Source organism: Lissotriton helveticus, chromosome 6, assembly GCF_964261635.1.
Source record: "Lissotriton helveticus chromosome 6, aLisHel1.1, whole genome shotgun sequence".
Lineage (NCBI taxonomy): Eukaryota > Metazoa > Chordata > Amphibia > Caudata > Salamandridae > Lissotriton > Lissotriton helveticus.
Window position 1 is genome coordinate 1,038,718,174 of NC_136067.1, and position 12,057 is coordinate 1,038,730,230.

The window sequence follows — 12,057 nt, forward strand, 5'->3', positions numbered from 1 at the left end:
CCTTATGGCTAAATATACTTGAACAATGCGTCTGACCTACACTGCGAACAGTATTCCAGTATTTTATTATGATATAGCCTATATATTCCCTTGCACATGTGTTGTGACTTATATTAGTCTATATATTTTAGCATATTAGCCTTGATTCCTCATACATGTACTATATATTTTAGTATAATAGCCTTGATTCCTCGTACCTGTACTATATTTCTGTTATTTTTGTTATGTACATGAACTTGATGATTTACCTACCTACTATGCCCCCTGTTTCCCCTACCCTTCCGCCAGCCTGTGTAAAGCGCTCTGTTATCTGCAAAGATCTTGTTCGCGCTATATAAAACTTAAAAAAAAAAAAAATATAAGCACCTCGGAAGGACCACAATTTTTACTAGGGCTACACGGCCCATCAGGGAAGCCTATGCAGGGAAGATAGTGAGTGAGCCATCCATTCACTGAACCATGTGCCATTTGGTGTAGATTTTCTGTTATCTGTAATGGACTATACATTTGAAAATGTAAATTAGGACACAAAAAGTATGTCAAATGATTTTCTGATAATAACGATATTCTAGTACCAGAACAAGAAAACTAGGCAATTGGTTACAAAGAGTATTTCAGATAGATTGCCTTTCTTAACAATCATCAGAGTTGTAAATTAAATGTTATTATTGTTTCATTATTTTTGGAATCAAAACGCCATAGGTTTATGCACCTTTTCATTGTCATTTCTACAGAATTTCAGGGTTTCTATACAGAGTCTTGCCTTTTATCTTGTAGAAATCTGAAAAATATTCCTACTGATTCTCAGTTATTTATTTTGCAACAGATTTGAATTTCACTTCTTCAAATGTAGAACATTTTTCGTGGAACAAGGCAATGTTTTTAAAGTGCTGAAAAGTCAGTGTTGTTGGAGACGGTACGTAGTTTGTAAGATCTCACTTATATCTGTCAGAAAAATGTAAAAAAAAAAACAATACCTCTAAGTGACTCAACATGTACTCATAGAACTGCCTGTGTAACTGGGTGGCGAGCCGGCTGTCTTGATATGAGTAACAGTATGGGGGGGGGGGGGAAGAAAAGAAAAGCATATTACTAAAAGAAGAGTTGGTGACGGGAAGGGGGATAAAAAGTATGTAAAGTAAACATTGTGATGAAACAGAAAGCAATGTATAAACGTAGAATGTGAACTCCCAGAAGTTGTGGCGGGAAGTCGCCTGAGAACTTAAGTATCTGCGCGCTTCCCATGCCGGCACTTGGGGCACTCTGTATTCCCCGATGTTGTGGCTTTGCCAGCGGCAGGTTGATTGCCAGGGCGCGGAAAACAACGCGGGGAGCAAAATATTAGTTTTACACCTTAGATATCTGTTACGTTTCAATCTGTTCTGGCGCCAGAGGGGTTTTAGGCAGGCATCTGGAGGGCTCCCAGGAGAGGCGCAGGATTAGAGATGGAAGTTTCGAGAACAACGTGGGTAGCGGTTTGGAGGGAGAGGGCTACTACACATCGCTAACTTTCCATGTCAGTGGTGCAGGGCAGTACTGTGGTGCACCGGTCAAAGGTGGACCCGATTCTCTCTGGTGATGACTTTAAGCAACACTTCGCTTTCCTCAGACAATATGTGTGACCTTGAAACATCATTGGAGCCGACTGGCTGCCCTAAACCCAAAATAAAATACTATAGGAAAGCGGAGTCGTGTCTTTATAAGCTGCTCTACACAAGCCTTGCAATTTAAAACAACCCTATTACAAGTCCATAGTAGTGATAACTAGGCCCTGGCAAAAGTCCTAGTTACCCAAGCGAACTCTCGCGTAATTCGTTTGACGCCAGTTACGCGAAACTCCTGCCATCAGGCCCTTCTCCATATTTTAAGGTCCATTCATATAATCTTTAAGCAGTCGAAGCAGCACAAAATGAGTGGCAACTGTTTGCGGCACTTGTGTTTTTTGCCCTTTTTTGTGAAGAATGCAACTTTGTGTTCAAAAGGGATGCGAGTTTCAAATTTCGCACTAAAATATAGCATAAAGGCCAGATGTACATTTCGCGTAATTTAGCGCCACTTGTCCACAATGTCATGTCATTTCATAAGAGAAAAGTATGAGAGTTTTTTACTCTGGCACACTGTTAGTGATAACCATTGGACTAAAGTTTGAATTTCCGGTTCAAATCATGTTTTGAAGATCGTTTCACCTATAACAACGACAAATCTGCAAATACAGATTTCTGTACGGTTAAGTGTAGGATAGGGGCAGGAAAAGAGGATGACGGAAGAGAGTCAGCAAGAAGGGCCGATGATGCAATGTTCTTGGTACCCACTACAGCTGTAACTAAGTAGATAGTCCCAACCATTTTATATGGCCACTTTCACCGAAGGAACACAGGCGCAAAAGTGTCTGCAGGATGGAAACGTTTCAGAATACCCCTATATGTTATGGGAGTACAAGAGAATGGGCTTGCGCACCTGGAAAAATAGTTTGCATTTTCAAGAAAAAGTAAAATGCCTTAATACAAATGAGCAGCATACTTACTCTTGCGGGATCTGTGCACACAACTATGATTGGTTCAGACTTCCAAACTTTCGTTGGGGATTTTTTTGTGGTTGTTTTCCCTAAAGGTCAGAAATTTTGCACTGGAGGAACCTAACTATATGCACCAATTTCTGTCTTTTACCATGTAACTTTGATACTCGGACCGAAGGACTTTGCAATTCTTATAGACAGAGTCTGACAGGACTATAAGGCAATCAGACAGTGCCCAACGAGCTGGTGTGACAGTTAAGCCTGTGGACAGGTTTTCTGGCTGTTCGTGTGCCTGTTTTGAGACCTGCTGGGCATGTTTTTACTATTGATTTCCTTAATATATAAAAAGTGCCTGCAGAAAGCACAAATCTATGCAAACATCCATCACTCGCAAAGTACTGCCTCTTTACAAGTTCAAAATTGCCCTATTTTGCAAATATGGGCTGCATTTTTATCTACCTAATTCACTAAGGAGGGCCACTTTTGTTTTGGTGCCCAGACCTATTTTCTGTCCCAGTCTAACCCTGCCTATAGAACATTTGGTAGGTCATTTTAACATAAAATAATATTAATCTGCTTGAGATCAGTTTTCCTAATCTTCATCACTTTCCATGTCCCCCTAGCCATAATGCTCTAAAAACGTGTTCGGTAAATGCACTATAACTTGTTGTTTTATTATGACCTCCTCAGTCGGTGCCAGCAGAGACAGGATGGGTGATGTGTCTGTCAGCTCCCCCCTTGGGTCCTGTAAGTCTCTTCGTCGCTGGAGGTCTGCCTGGCGCTCGAGCCGTGCATTAAAGGAGGTTTGTTGGGCCTTCAAGCGCTTAGCCAAAGTGAGGGCTGATTTATTTTGACATTTCGCAACAAGGGTCCCTGCAGACTTCTACCCGTCATGTAACAGAGCTGACATATTGTCTTGAGGCATCTGGGCCTATAATACAGAAGGGACACCCCGCTGCCGATTTTATCTTGCAATTTGCAGGTACCATGGATCAGAAGTGGGCACAGAGTAACCCCAGGGAATACACCACATTTCACAAATAACCATAGAACAAAACCACCAGTTTCTTAATACACAATCATGGAATTCACATGCACTGTATATGAGCGGTGTGTGTAAAAGGTGAATACAAATTGGAAAGTTATAACTTAACTATCTTAAGAGATGTTTATGAATTTATATTTTTGTGCATTATTAACAATGAGCGCGATACAGTTTTACGCTTGATTTCACATGTGGAGACTGATACAGTTTAATTACTTTTGAAACGGGTTATCTTGATATGTAGAAGTGTGTTTTTCTCATGTATATTAACTAGGCCACATATCTGTGTAAAACCGCCATCTTGACCAAGATGAAAGTCATTATTGTCACTCACACTGTTCCTTCTCCCCCCCACCCAACGTCACACGTCTTCCCACAACAATCACAGCACACATTCAAGATGAAATATATTGGGATACTTCAACAGTTGTTGTTCTTTTCTCACAATGAACCTTCTCCAGTTCTGCTGAAACTTGCAGCGTTTCCACGTCTTCCTCTTAAACGTGTAGCATTTTGCCATGTCTTCCGCTTGTTCCCTAAGACCTAACCATTTGCAGACCATGTTATCGTTAGTGTATCTTGCTATGTTTGAAACATCTCCAGATTATATTAGAATAGAGGGTGCTGAATAATTATCCATGTAGTGAGTTAGTGCTTAGGAGTTAAGGTAATGTGAGGTTTATTTACAATCTGTTCTGGTTTGCTAAAGAAAGTATACCTTTGCTCACACTACAGTGATTCTGCTGAAATTCTTATTTTCTATGGAAGAATTGTGTATAAAAACCTTTGATTTTGGGGGTGAGCTAGGAGACTCTCCTATTCTGTCCATTTATTTCCTGATTTTGCTGCCAATTGAATATTTTCTGCTTTTTAGATCCTCAGTATAACCTTGTTTTTGAGAGCCTCCATAGCATTGACGCTGTACCACTTACTTTTGAAAATCGTGAAAAAAAACCTATACTTTACATTGATCTAGAGCTCAGTTAATGATTGAGTGCATTCTATCACACCAATTAGTTAACATATTGTATTTTATTGATTTTTTTGCTTTGAAAGGGGCTTTATTATAGCGACACGTTGCCTCATGAAATTGAGATTTAACACCATGTGCGATCCAATAAAGGTGGAAAGTTTGGTTGAAATAAGGTTTGGGTGTGTCCTGATTTGGGGTACCCCACAACATTTCAAATTTCATAACTTTTTCTAAACACTGTTGGACACAATATGATTTTCCCAATAAGTTTACCAGGATCCTTTTTGTAAGTGTTCTTATTTTGACAGTGCTGTCACCAAGCTTGAAGGGGAACAGATTTAAGTGTGTTTCATAACAGCATACACTTGCACCCGTATACAGAGAATATTTTTTTACGTGAGGATTTATGATTTCTGAAAATCCAAGATCAAGATTTACTTAAGTAGGAAGTAAGTCATACTTCCTAATAGCAAAAAGGTTACTCTAATAAGAATGAAGTGAATCGTTTATTTGAACCTGGGGTTTACAATTCAGCAAAGGTGATTGAGGGCAGTTGAGACTAAAGTTAAAAATGCAATGGTCACATGGTTTTGCAAAAACGCCAAATACACTTTAACTGACAGTAGCTCCAATTTCTACCTTTTTAACACACTCGCTCCATGTCTTGTACACATATAATAGCTTCTCATATTTCGGATTTTGATTTCCACACAATGCATTTTGCTTTGAACCCCGTGGTTAATTTGAGCAGGTGGTTGCTGATGGGGTCCACTGTTGCAGGGTTTCTGTACTCACACAGAACTGTGCACAGAGGAGTGGAACCTTGGCAAATTAGGGTGTCCCAAAACTTACCTTAGCAACCAACTCACCCCTTACCGAGCTAGCTACAGTGTCTCATTGGACATATCAAACACCCAATGTTTAGACAAACCAGAACATGAACTTACAGTACCTCAGGGTACGTGGGACTCATGAACACTCTTTCGTTATATTATCATTACAAACCAGAACATGGAGTAAAGAAGACACATGTGCATTTGAAATGTTTATTTACTAATGCCGTCTTCTCAGGCGCAGTATCTTTGATAATACAAGTATACTTATTATCAGTAGCAAAATTATCAGCATAGTTACTAAGACATAAAAAGCGAATGGTGACAGCATGTTAACATGCTGTAATGAATAAGAGTTAACAACACTTATATCTCACCCTCCCTAACACATATATTATATTATTATCTAAGAAGGTCTCTTTGGGTTGTTTTAGGGCGGGCCCATACCTTAGTGTCCTAGCATGAAGGAATCACATCAGCATACACCAGCTCTCTCTGCATGTGCACCGCATCAAGTGTGTTAACAATTCTCGTGCAAAGCAATATCAATCCCGCCTCAAGCCCAAGTTGGCAAAGGCTGCACTTGTGTTATGACTATGAAGGCGTGGAGATCAGACCTCATAACAATTCCATATCGTGTTGCTCCTGAAACTTCAGCACTCTCCGTGCAGACATGGTTTATTAAACAAAACTGATATCAGAGCAATAACATATTATTCTCACATACACCACGGCAAACCACTAGGTTGAAAGCTAAGTCAACAATTAAGGGTCGTGTGCAGAAGTTGCAAGAAAGGAAAAATGGCGTTTAAATCTCAAATGTACCTATGCTAACTTAACACGATATAAGGATATATAGGAGCTATACAACACCCCCCCATGATCCGAGAACGGACTAAATAAGATAACAGAAGTGCCATCACATGAGAGCAGAATCCAATTATAAACGAGCATGAATAAAAATTCAATTATAAAAACTAATGCTAAAAAATAGCCCACAAGTATAATGTGGCTCAAGCCAATAGGCAAGCAAAAAAAAAATGTCTTGACCAAAAGTCAATAAAATCAAGGAAATGCTATCAATCAGCATGTCAATTTGAGGCAGTGTCTATGATAAGACTGTATATGAAAAGTAAGCTGCAACAGCCTCCAGGAGGAAGTCACTGTCCTCATCCGAAAACAGTTCAGCCATCCAATTTAAAAGATGAAAGGAACATACGTGATCTTCCAGCACCGGATCCTCTATAACCATCAGAGGACAGCTCGGTGGGTTTTCAAGAAAACTTTGTTCCAAGAAATTTTGCGCTGCCGACAACACATCCCAGGGACCCATTAGTCCATGTGCCACCGCCAAGGCCATAATCCTTTCGTCAGAACAAACCAACTCGTGAGCAATGATAGGACTCATCAGTTGATCAAAATCGACGTCAGAAGATATTGGTCCGCAGAGACACAAATCAATGGCCCAAAGGAAATCACAGGTCAGGCAGCGAAATACAGGCTGGACACAGGTGAAATAGGAGAACCGAAAAGATAATCCAAACGCCGTGCTTAGAGTCGCCAACGGCAGTGTGCCATAATAATCAAGCATGCGGTTGCGAAACCGCGTCAGTAGCAGCTGAGCGTGGTCTTGCACAGGAAGGGCATCCATATTTAAAAAGGCAGAAAACCACCAATGCGCCAGCCGCTAATGCAAGTAAAAACGGGAACCCTCCAAATAAGGACGAAAAAATAGAATGGAAGAAGGCAGGGATGACTCCAAAAATCTTCTCAAAGGAAGTCACGAGACCACCGCTAACAACTTTAAAAAAATGTGCTAGGCCCGTTGTGGAGGACGCGTTAAAGATAGAACGGACCATGGCTCCGAAATGCAAAGGCAAATCAGTGTTTAAAAGAGCCTGAACCTCCGTACGGGTGTTAGCAATGTGAAGCACGAAAGTTTCACGGGCCGAGCTCAAGGCCACCTCTTTCTGGGACAATAGAGCTCTTATTCTAGCCATGCCGCTGAATTCTGCTCCCAAGGTCGGTATCTGTGGCCAAATGGAAGACTCCCTATGTTCACGTGTGGGAGGATAAAGAACATTTCTGCAGCAAATAACTCGCTCACTTACTGTTACTATGAAAGCTACAACAGTTTTCATTATTGAGCATTAAATAACTACCATTCTCTAACAATTTAAACGTGGGGATGATAGCAGGAACTGGCGTGCCCTGTAAAACGCAAGCCATATTCGGTCGGTCCTTGTTACATGAACCGTGTAACTGTATGTGTCTGCACATTAAAGAATGATCTGGCGTCTCAGTACACTCATCCCCTGTTAGATAAACCTCCTGTTCATCCTTGAAACATCTGTATGTGTATGGGAGTGACCAGACCTCATGAAGAAAACCGCTACCCAAGGGTTCAAAACGACCTATTGGCACATATTCCATACAATTTGAAAACTTATATAAAGCAAACGGCAGCGTTATTAAACCGTGGATAAGCCACGTAGCAGCAGTGGTCTCTGCCACAGAAAAAGGTAAAGATTCCAATCTTTCAATATGGAGCATAGAAAAGGAAGCATCACGCATTGAAAGCAAGCGTTGTTTGTCTGTCAAATTAAACGGTGCAAATAAAGAGGAAACGTTCATGTATCCCCAGGGAACTTTACCCATTTTTAGAGTCTGTAGTGTCCATGCAAACTGCATGATTGAACGTAATTGATTTTGACCATGGTATAATACAGACACTTCATCATGCACAATATCAACAACAGACGACACAATATTATCTAATGTGTAAATTCTAGAGGAAAGCACGTTAATGCTATTGTCAACCACTGCAAGCACCTTCTCAAGATTTGCCTGATCAATAGCCCTAAGGCGTGAAGCAGCCTCAATCTGTGAGAGTTTCCAAATTTCATTGTAAACACCATATAACCACCTTTTCGACCTGCCACTAGCTGGGCCCTTAATGAAATCATTCAAATCCACGTCTGCATTCAGTTTGGAAAGGTGATACTTAACCGCAGGTAAAGTTGAATGTTTCAGCCAAGCTTGACACAACTTGCCAACAGAGTAAGAGGTGACAGTATGACTCAAATCAAAACGGGGATCAGATCTAACAGCCTTAAAACCGTCAGTTATATTTAAAAATCTCTTTTGGCAAGAATCAGCACTACGGTGCCAAAGCAGCCAACCCTTGGGATTCATACTGGAAATGTTAAAGGAGGAATTCAGAAGCAGAGCCTGTATATCTCTAATGGACAATTTAGTAAAATTACTCCAATTCCCATATTCCTCCAACTCCGGGAAAGACGGGGTGTTTAACCTTTTAGATGTAGCCAATCCAAAGCACGTGGTCTGGGAAATGGTTTCATTTAAAAACCACATATGATTTGGGATGAGACATGCACGGTGCAAAGCTTCAGTGCCTTGTACCTGCCAGGCCCTTGAGCCCCAAACTGATTTAAGGTCTATGGTATCCTTCCATAACTCATACCCTCCAGTAACTAAATGATCCAGGAAGGCCTTTGAATATAACAATTTTGTATTTGTAAGTCGAACCTTGGACAGTGGCTGTTTGTGAAATTTAAAATAAAAGGACTCGGGATTGGACTGATTAAAGTCAGTGAAATAAGTATATTTTTTAAGAAACATTTCTGAACTCCCTTGTGTTGGTGCTGGGCAATGTTCCCACTGAGTAAAATTAACCGCATCCCTTCGGGAAGATGTCTTGTGTAAGAAGTGATTGCCATAATGTTGGTAACAGAACAATTCACCATAATTAGCAGATTCTAAATATAAATCCTCAGCATCAAAAGCAGCATAGTATTTCAAATCAGAAAATAAACTTTCCACAGCATTAACATCCCAATCATCAGAACGAATGTTTTGTTTTACCACATCCCCCATATTAACTCTCAGTACATTAGGAACATTAACGACTTCCGTTGGACCATGAATCTGAAAACGAACTGCATCCCACGCGATTCCATCCAGAACAGGCCACGCTGTGATGTTAACCAAAGTCAAGTCTCTTTTTAATCTGTGTGTAGAATGTGAAGAGGAAAGTGGGGCCAAAGTTCCATTCAAATGAGTAATGCAAGTTCTCTCCTCGACATAGTGTCCATTCATAATCCGAAAAAAATAAAACACAAAGCCAATTGACATAAAAAGGTAAACTGAAAAAAGGACCAGCCAAATGTATATCCAAGGAGGTATCAAAAAATGTTTTTTAAACAGGCTAGCATATAATGCAATTTTAGAGGGTTTTTTCGAGGCAAGGGAAGCAGAGTCAAATGAAAATCTGGATTCCGTGGCTAAACGAGCTTGCAGGTCAGGCATGGACAAATCAGTGGGGTATGTATAGTCTGTCTCATCAAGGTTAGTTCCTGGTAAATTATTCAATAATGGACTGGAAACAGCAGGTAATTCGATGGCCACCTCAGGTTCATTATTAGAAGCAGTGGGCATAATTGAATTTCTCACAATGGAAGGACAGGAAACAGCCGGTGTCATGCTAAGAAGAATCGGCCACTCTGTGTATCTTGACATTGTCAATAGAAATAAACCTGTTTTCCTTACGACCTGGAAGTGGTGGTAAAATGACTGTTCTTGTGCCCTTCACTCCAAGCACTGGGACCGGAGCTCGATAGGAGGGACCAAACTCTTTCTTGTTGTCGATCTTCTCTCGAACCAGTTCTCCAACTTGGGGTAGCCAGCCAACTACCGGGATCTGCAACGCATCATCCGATGTGGAGGGCAAATGTTCCTTTGCAAGAGTGTCTCTCGTCTTTTGTAGATTCTGTAAAACATTGCAATGTTCATCTGCGTCAAAGGAAGTGGCGCGAACCACCGAGTCTAGACCGTCAAGGTCAGGGACGAACATCTTGATGCCAAAGAGCATTTCGTATGGGGTCCGCCCACCCAGAGACCTTCTAGGGAGATTATTAAGAGCACGCTGCACGCCATAGAGGTGAGCCAGCCAATTTCTGCCAGTGCCTATAACTCGGGCTGTCAAAGATTGCTTTAAATCACGGTTCATTCGTTCAACTACACTATTACCCTCGGGTCTGTAGGGTGACGAAAACTTGACTTGGACCCCCATCGAAGTCATGGCATCCTTATACGCCTTAGAGGCGAAAGCCGGACCCTGATCCGAATGGAAGGTACCACAGGCAAAAATTCCTATAAAGATACGCAAATCTCTGATGACAGTCCGGGAATCAGCGCTGCGATGTGGCCATACCCACACAAAGCGTGTGCATGAGTCAACTGCTACTAAGATGTATTTATACGCAGTATCAGATGAAAATGGACCGCAGTGATCTAAATAAACACAGCCTAGTGGTTTATTAGAAATGTACAACTGAGTCTGAGGCGGACGTGTAGCAGTTGAAGGTTTAATCTGCTGGCATATGTCACAAAGAAGGACATAATCACGCGTCTGTTTGTACAGTCCCCGCCACCAGAAACGTTGTTGTAGTTGCGTTACAGTGGCTGAGACGCCCGCATGCGCAGACGCCACACCTTCATGAGCCGCTGTAATCAAGTCTGTTCTGCGATCCGAGTTGGGAATCAGCCGTTCCCCAACATCAGGAATTGTCACAAAAGGAACCTTTTCGGGACTTAAGTGGTATTTATACTTCGAAGGGAATCCCGAAGGATGTTTACTTCCCTTCTCAGAGGCAGCAATCGCTGCCAAGATGTCGCTATCAATCTTGGTTTTAGACCTAGTAACTGCTGCAACTAAGAATGTAGATACTGCTGATTTCGCTGCTTCATCAGCAAGCGAGTTGCCAACAGCGTGAACTCCCACGCGCTGATGACCGAGAGTATGAATCACATAAACGAGTGGCAACATAGCCTTAAGCTCTGCCACTCGAACCCAGAACATTTTATGTTTTATCGTGCTACCCTTGGAATCATGAAAATCATTTAGAATCCAAAAGAACAAGTTCTCATTGTAAGACTGGACACAGTAGTAAGAATCACTTACAATTAGAGTAGTAACACTTGGATCTGCGTACTCCAAAGCTAGTAAGAGAGCACGAAGCTCTGCCAATTGTGCGGTGCAATCGCCCAGGGGCAACGTGTGTACCTCCCTGGAAATGAACTCATCATTCAACATAGCACCGACCACAATGGCGCATGCGGAAACGTAGGCATGTTTAGAGCCATGCGCAACCTGCGCCGACCCATCAGTGTAAATGATGCAATGGAAGTCCTCCAAAGGTCGCATCGCCAGAGGAGCAGGGTGAACGAATTCATACTGCAAGAACTCCTGCGACCGTAAGGAAGCGTCAAAAATAAACATGACATCCGCGGATGACAATGACGCAGCCCACTGAATCCACCGAGGGTGCAAAGCTTTTGAATTTGGTACACTGGCTTTCGTGACTGCCTCCAAATGAGGACAGGGTGTTACCACTAGCATGCGTTTCCCCTGTGACAAAGCTCGTTCCTTTAGAATAGCCATCTGTACAGCAGTTAAAACCTTTTCTATGGTGGGAAACCGCATCTCAGCCGAGGTGTACAAGTGTGACTTGTAAGCAATAGGTACTGTGTCACCTTCATTAAAAGTGAGGTAAGTGAAACCCACCGTCCCAGGAATTATTCTTATGACCAGGTTGGTGTGGTTATCACGAGTCAGTAAATATTTAGAAGCGAGCAGATCAGCCTGCAAGGATTGCAAAATGGCTGAATG